The sequence below is a fragment of the Theobroma cacao genome, chromosome 2 (assembly GCF_053813885.1).
Source record: "Theobroma cacao isolate CCN51 chromosome 2, ASM5381388v1, whole genome shotgun sequence".
Taxonomy (NCBI): Eukaryota; Viridiplantae; Streptophyta; class Magnoliopsida; order Malvales; family Malvaceae; genus Theobroma; species Theobroma cacao.
In genome coordinates this window covers 10,957,937-10,965,601 of record NC_142640.1, presented here as the reverse complement: position 1 = coordinate 10,965,601, position 7,665 = coordinate 10,957,937, and positions in this window count along the sequence as shown.

The window sequence follows — 7,665 nt, the reverse complement described above, 5'->3', positions numbered from 1 at the left end:
AGCTTCTTTGAGAATGTTTCTAATAAAGTTAGAAACTAAGATGCCTTTAGATTCTTCAAGGGGGTTTTCATCACCTTTTCCAACAGTTGAGTGTTATTCTTCACCTTGAGTTTCCTTCTCCACTTCTCTTTCTTGTTCAATATCCTTTTCAACTTCTTCATTTTTCTTTCTTTGGCCAATTTCGTGGCCTTGTTTTGTTTAGAGAGGTATTGTAACATCTTGCTCCTTTTCATTGTCTATTTGCTCTTTCCTAATTTCTTCATGTTCAGATGTGTGTGGATCAAACTGCTCAGTAGCAATTCTTTCATTAGACACACTTATAGTAATGGCTAGAACTTCAAAGGTAGGGGATTTGGTTTCCTTAGCTTGATGTAGAAGGGCTTTAAGTTGCTGAAGTTTCTCCTCAATCTTTGTTATCTTCATAGCTTGTTTAGTTAACTTACCATCAATCCTCATGAGAAAATTAAAAATCATTTCTCCTTGGAGGGGAGGTTGGCTGACTCTAAAGTAAGGTGTCAAAGGAGTTTCAGTAATGGAGGGAAGTGTTATGCCTTTTGGGGTTTTAATACATTTATTCCTCTCTAGTTTGTAACCCATTTTCAAAACACTCCCTAAGATGATTCCCTGATCTTTATTTTTAGTTAAGTCAGCTTGGAACCTTATACTTAAGATCCCTTTCTTTTTTAGAAGAGTTGAAATAATGTTGCCATATGGCAAGTTGACCTTAACTCCAAATAAAGTTACTTTGATTCTCTCAACCATGTATCTTCCTACATTCAGTGGAATGCCATTTAACACAGTTTCCATCAACCATAAGTCTTGGCCACTAATGTAGATAAAGCTACTACTCTTGCCATGAAGTGTGGTTGTAATAAAATATTGCAAGATTCTAAGTTGAGCACTTTTGATGTTACTAACATAACTTCTAAAGGGAAAATTTTCTTTTCTTCTAGTCACAATTTCCCAAATATGAATGGGATCATACTTTTCAGGCATTTTGAATTCCCTTACTTTAAACTCTGCTTTTAAAAATTCTCCTAAGTCTCTAGCACTAATATGAAATTCTCTACCACTAAGGAAGACATTCAGCCCATCTCTTTTATATTCTTCTTGATTAACTAGTTTAGTTCTATCCACAACAATACTTGAATAAATTTTTTTTACTAAAGTGGGGCTAAAAACTCTATCTGTAAATATGCTTAGATTCCTCAGTTTCAGTGCTTCAAAATATCCTTCTAAGTCTTTCTTTACTACTGGTGCTTCATTAAAACTAGGCCAATGAAAGAACTTTCCACATGAAATTGTTGCATTCTCTATTTTCTTAAACCTTTCACCATGCAACTTATTTCAAAATTGAGAAGTGGCGTTAGTGTCTTTTCTTGTGAGGATTCTTGTGTCAACAGTTCTTTTCCCTTTCACTAAAATCTTTTTTTTACTTTTTTTCTTCTTCTCGGTTAAGGAATCTTGGGTTTTTCCCTTCTTTTTTAGAGGAAGAGATGGGGAATCATCACCTTTTTTTTTCCTTTTCCCCTTTTCAACAACCTTATGTGTGAGAAAGGTTTTTTCCATGAGATTTCTCTACTTAAGGTTTATCGGGTTTCACAGAGAGAGAGAAAAACGTTTTGGAAGCTATTAGGTCTTTGATTTTCTAAGGAATGATTCTCCAAGTAGTTGGAATGTTTTTAAGAAGTGGTTATTAACCGGTTACCCATGTTTTAAGTGGGTGGTTTCCCGTACCATCTGTATAGCATTTTTTTTAATTATTTGAAACAGTTTTTTTACTAGCAAGGGATCGATTAGCCTATTTCTTAACCAATTCCTATATCTCCGACATAAAACTTTCCAAAGTTCTGACTTTCATTAACTAATTAGGGACACTTTTAACTGATTAAGAGTTCACTGACTTAGCTTAGCTAACTTAAAACAGAGATGTTCTAATTAACTAAAGGGGGTTATAACTGATTAATGTGAGTCTTGTTTCTTTTTTAAAATTCCTTTAACTAATCAAAACATTCTCTAATCAATTATATCAAGAAGTGAACATGACTCTCATAAAGTATATCATAAAAAATGTGATCAATTCAACATAATTTAAATTTCATTGACATCAATCATTCATAAATCTCTCCTAATTCTACAAAATTGTTTTTCACTCAATGGTTTTGTGAAAATCTCAACCAATTGGTGTAAGGTGTCTCCAAAATCAATTTCAATATCTCCCTTAAGCACATGATCCCTGATGAAATGATGTCTAATTTCTATGTACTTTGTTCTAAAGCGTTGAACAAGATTTTTGGAGATATTTATGGCACTCATATTATCACAATATATGGGAAGTTTATGCATGGCCATTCCAAAATCATTTAGTTGTTGCCTAATCCATAGTATTTATACAGAACAACTATTTAGTGATATATACTCAATTTTAATAGTTAACAGAGCAACATAATTTTATTTCTTGCAAGACCAAGACACAAATATATTTCCAAGGAATTGACAAGTACCACTAGTGCTTTTTCGATCAGTTTTGCTACCAAAAAAATCAGCATTGGAATAGTAAAAAAGATTCAAAGATGAACCTTTTGGATACAATAGGCCTAAGCTTTGAGTATCCAAGAGATATCTAAAAATCCTTTTTATTGTAGTCAAATGTGATTCCTTGGGACATGATTAGAATCTTGCGCATAGGTAAACACTAAATAAGATATTAGGTCTGCTTGCAGTTAGATAAAGGAATGAACCAATCATACCTCTATAGAGCTTTTGATTCACAACTTTACCTTTATCATCTTTGTCAAGCTTTGTGGAGGGGCTCATAGAAGTTCCAATTGATTTCATATTTATCACACCAAATTTCTTCAGCATTTATTTGGTATACTTTTTTTGGTTGATGAATATTCCATTCTTACATTGCTTGATTTGTAGACCAAGGAAGAACTTTAGCTCTCCCATCATGCTCATTTTAAATTCTCTTTGCATTTCCTTAGCAAAATTCTCACACAACCTTTCATTAGTAGTACCAAATACTATATCATCAACAAAATTTTGAACTACAATCAAATCAGTCTCAATTTTCTTTATGAACAGAGTATTATCTACATTCCCCCTAGAATATTCTTTTCCAATTAAAACTTAGAAAGTCTTTCATACCAAGCTCTATGAGCTTGTTTCAATCCATATAGGGCCTTATGCAATTTATATACATGATAAATTTTATCAAAAACTTCAAAACTAGGGGGTTGTTCAACATATACCTCTTATTGTATAAAGCCATTAAGAAATGCACTTTTAACATCCATTTAAAACAATTTAAAGTTAATAAAGTATGTATAGGCAAGTAAAAGTCTAATAACTTCTAATCTAGCTATTGAGGCAAAGGTTTCATCATAATCAAGGCCTTCTTCTTCTTAATACCTTTGAGCAATTAGCCTTGCCTTGTTTCTTACCAGATTTCCCAACATATCCATCTTGTTTTTGAATACCCATTTTGTACCAACAATTGAATGGTTGGTTGGCCTTGGAACCAACGTCCAAACCTTGTTCCTTTCAAATTGGCCTAACTCTTCTTGCATGGATATCATCCAACTCTTTTCCTTTTCAACTTCCTCAAAGTTCTTTGGTTCCACCTGTGATATGAATGCAAGATATTCACAACCTTTTCTTAATCTTCTTCAAGTTTTGACACTTCCAAAGTGATCATCAATGATTAGTTCTTGAGGATGATTTCTTACAAATCTCTAACTTATAGGAAGATCGTTGTGCTATTTTTCAGTTCTTTGCAAGTCTTTTAATGTTGGTTTTTCATCATCTTTCTCCGCTGAGCTATCTCCATGATCTTCTTTGTCATCAAAGCTCATCTTTTCCATTTTTTTCTCAATTTCATCTGCATCATCATCATCATCAAACACTACCTTTCTTTGTGTAGCATTAGTTTCATCAAAAACAATGTGAATTGACTCTTGTATAACTCGAGTTCTTTTGTTAAACATTCCATATGCTTTAGAGTTCAATGCATAGCCAAAGAGAATTTCCTCATCACTCCTAGCATTAAACTTTCCTAAGGTGTGTTTTCCATTTTTTAAATCAAAACATTTGCATCCATAACTCCTCAAATGAGAAATATTTTGTTTCCTTCCTTTGTAAAGCTCATACGGGGTTTTAGAAATCATGACTTTAATGGAGACTCTGTTTAGAATATAAGTTGCAGTATTCACAGCTTCATCTTAAAAATACTTTGGCAAGTTATTTTCACAAAGCATTGTTCTTGCCATTTCTTTGAAAGTCTTATTTTTTCTTTCAACAACTCCATTTTGTTGTGGAGTTCTAGAAGCAGAGAATTGTGATCAAAACGATTTTCATTACAAAATATTTCAAAATTATCACTTTTAAATTCACCAACATGGTCACTCCTAACACTAACAACAGTAATGTGTTTTTCATTTTGAACTCTTTTACAATGTTTAACAAAAATTGGCAATGCATCATTTTATAAGCAAGAAAATATACCCGTGTATATCTACAGTAATCATCTACAATAACAAAACCATATGACTTGCCTCCTAGACTTGCAAAAGTGATTGCTCTAAGCAAGTCATCATGTAATAATTCAAGTAGCCTAGAAGTTGATATGACTTTCTTAGATTTAAATGAACTTCTAACTTATTTCCCAAATTGACATGCATCACAAACCATGTCATTTTCAAATGATATCTTTGGAAGTCCAATGACTAAGTCTTTTCTCAAAAACTTTGAAATAGTGTGCATACTAGCATGTCCTAGTCTTCTATGCCACAACAAAATATCACATACATCATTGGCAATAAAACAAGATTCACTAGACTTAATCTCATCAAGGAAGATAACATACATGTTCTTGATTCGTTTGCCAATAAATGGTACTTTGTTAGTGTTAACATTGTTAGTGTATACCTTTGAGCTAATTGGATTGATCAAGAAATATTTACTGTTATTTAATGCATACTTAATCACATAACTACATGTGATAGAGGTTTTCCTTCATGTTAGTGCAATAATAAGGAGTTATTAAGTACTAATTAGATGAAGCCCATGGAACATAAAGACCTTGTAAGAGAATTGTAAAGTTGTTATAATTATGAGATCATTATGCATCAAAGCCATATTCCTAAAATTGTATTGTCAATACTGGGCATTGACAATGCTCAAAGACTGGTACATGTTAAGCCTCCTTACTTGGGAAGTAAGCAATCGATCTGATAGATTAAAGTATATGGGATACTTGAGGATAACATGTAGGTGCTTGTTAAAGAACAAGTTCACTGAACATGACCCGCTATGAAAACTTTATTTTCTATTTCACTCAAGTGTCTATGGAAAATGTTCTCATGTGATAGTTGTGCAAGTAGTCCTTGGAATTGAGACACCAGGTCATCTTGTATGGGGAATGACATACTTTGATTTCACCCCTACGGGTCTGAAGGCGACTAGATGCCTAAACAGGATTTTTTGGGTATGCCATGAAGCATGCGAAGGTGAATGAGTGGTCAAGAGAGGATTCATCACCCCAAGTGATATGAAGGGATGTATCTCACTTGTTCTCAATTCTTGATTAACTTGTATAAAGTTTTTGGCCAAAGCATGATGAATTTGAGAAAAGTTAGTTTTCTAAATTCATAAAGTTAGTCATGAATTATGAGAACTAATATGGAATGTCATAAGTAGACACCGAGCCATGCTTAATGACATATTCGGGATATTTGATGAAAAGATCGTATTGCATTATGAGGCTTATCACTAGAGGGCTTTGTAAAATTCTTTAATTGACCCTCTAACATTTTGGTGGTCATGATGTATTGCTACATGCCGCTCATGATCTATAAATATAAATTAATTATCAAATTAATATTTGATTATGATTTATATTTATTGCCAACATGTTAGAAGCCTAATGGGTCACACACATTAAGTGACATGATTAGGATTAAATAAGAATAATTAATTAAGTTGGACTTAATTAAAAGAGATCAAAATAAAGTGAGAAATTATTTGAGTTCTTAAAAACTTAATTAAATTAAAATACAACTATTGTATTTAGAGTTATAACTTAGTTTGGCTATATAAATATGTTATACTAGCAAACTAAAAAAACTCTAAGCCTCAAACCATTTCTTTGCCGTTTTATAAAATAAGAAAAGAAAAATAGTTTTCTTTGTTTGACAAAAATAAGATTCAGCAAGAATTTTTGGTTCTTTTGTTTTAGAAACAAAACTTGCTAATACAAGTAAAAATCCTACCTTTGAAAAGGTCTTACTCAGTCACTGTGTGGATTACTGTTAGAGGCTAAATACTTGGGTGGCTGAAGATTTGACAAATCCTAAAGGTGAAGAAGCAAGGATTTTGATTTAATTGACTTTTAATTACGATATCTAGAGCAAGGTATGTAACCCCTAAACTTATGTGTGTTCATAATTAATTTGAAAGTTATATGAAAAACGCAAACATGGATCCTGTAAGATTCGACTATTTCTCTGATTTAATACTAATTTATTATTTCGCTGAATTATAGTTATAATTTTTTGATTATTTTCATGTTTGAGCATGAGGTCAAATCCAGCAATGGTATTAGAGCCTTTGTTTGATGTTTTCATATAATAAGCATGCTTGATTCTTGGTGATAATCAATAGGATTGATTTGTGTGTTGATTTGGTGTATATCAATTTTAAAGGCTTTCTTTAAAATTTGTTTTTCTGTTTTAATTCAAATCTGGACAGCTTGTAATTAATTCATTAAAGCATGTTTGAAAAGGTTTAAAATCATGTTTAGTCGAAGAATTAATGAATAGATTAAAAGGCTTGTGAAGCTAAGTTAAAATTGAATAGTTTTGAGGTGTTTTGGGGATTATTGTGCTAATTTTTTTTTTACTAACATTAGGTAAGTGTTATGAGTAGTTTTTAATTGTTAAAAATTAATTTTATCAAATTAAATTACTGCATGTTTTAGCCAGACTTGATTTAGTATGAAAAAGGTTCATAAAAATCATGCTTTCGAGTTCCAAAACAATAAAGATTCAATGTAGAAAATTTTGGACAACTATGATCGGTTTTGGTGGCTTAATTCTTCTTGAATTTTGTGTTTAATTGTTAAACATACTTGCAGGAAATTTTCAGCAACTTTTTCATGAGTTTGACTCATGATTTATGGAGTTTTAAGAGACTTAAATACCATCTATTTTAATTTTGGGTGATTCATAAAAATAGGAAATTGTTTCCTACTTTAAAAGCAATTCCTAAAATTAAGGATAAAATTTTAATTTTGTGTGATTCATAAAAATAGAAAATTGTTTCCTACTTTAAAAGAAATTCTTAAAATTAAGGATAGTATTTTAATTTGGAAAATTCATAGGAAATAGTTTCCTACTGTGATACCTCAACTTCTATAGGCTCGTAACTAAGTATAGATGTAATAATATGGGCTAGGGGTAGTTTTGTCATTTTCTCTAATAAGCTTCCATAAGAAAGTTTTATAATATTTTAAAGCCTAAATAGGCATAAGACAGTATAAATGATGTGTGCTGATGAAAACACAAAGAAAACTAGAAGTTTCAACAATTTTCATAACAGGGGTAAAATGGTCATTTTTCACCTCGAGTTAAAATTTTAAGTTTTTATGAACCCGAGCATGTTTAG